This window comes from Carlito syrichta, unplaced genomic scaffold (assembly GCF_000164805.1).
Source record: "Carlito syrichta isolate Samal-C Ts95f unplaced genomic scaffold, Tarsius_syrichta-2.0.1 Scaffold304043, whole genome shotgun sequence".
Classification (NCBI taxonomy): domain Eukaryota; kingdom Metazoa; phylum Chordata; class Mammalia; order Primates; family Tarsiidae; genus Carlito; species Carlito syrichta.
The window spans coordinates 8,647-9,432 of NW_007248139.1; positions in this window are offsets into that span (position 1 = coordinate 8,647).

A 786-nucleotide genomic window follows, 5' to 3' on the forward strand; every position below is an offset into this window, starting at 1 on the left:
ATTTTAAGGTATCTTTTACATAATGTAAAATTCATAAATCTTAGTATATAAAACAAAATGACTTTTTGCATATGTATATACCACAAAACTGTTATACATAACTAACATACAACATATCCATTATCTCTGATGGTGCTGTCATACTCTCTGTCAGTCATCCTCCCAGAAGTAAGCACTATTTTGAATTCTATCATCATCTAATAGCTTTCTTTAAATGGAATCGTGTAATAGCTTTTCTTTTGTTTCTTTGTGTGTTTGTTGTTTAACTATACCACAATTGATTGATTCCACTTCCTTTTAATGGTAACAGTGAACTTGCTGAATTATAAGGTAGGCAGATACTTAATTTTTCAGTAGAAATGGCCAAGCAGTTTTCATAGTCTTTGAGTTATCTCACTGATAATGTACGAAAGTTCCAGTTCCTCTATCTCTTTAACAAAACTTGGTATTGTCATTTATTTTATTTTATTTTATTTTTATGGGTAACTAACTGAATAACATATTCAATTTAATTTTTCATTAGAAAATATTAATGATGCAGGATACTTTTTCATGTGATTGTTGGCCATTTGAATAGATGTATATTTTTGTAATGTGCCTGTTGTAATATTTTCCTTGATTTATTAGGTTCATGTCTCATTGATTTGTAAGGGTTCTTTTTATATTTTAAAAAGTTCCTTTAAGTGATATTTATTTGTCATATCTGGATATAAGTCTTTTTTCAGATACATAGTTTGGAACTATCTTCTCATTCTATAAATTACTTTTTTATATCAAGTTAGAGAA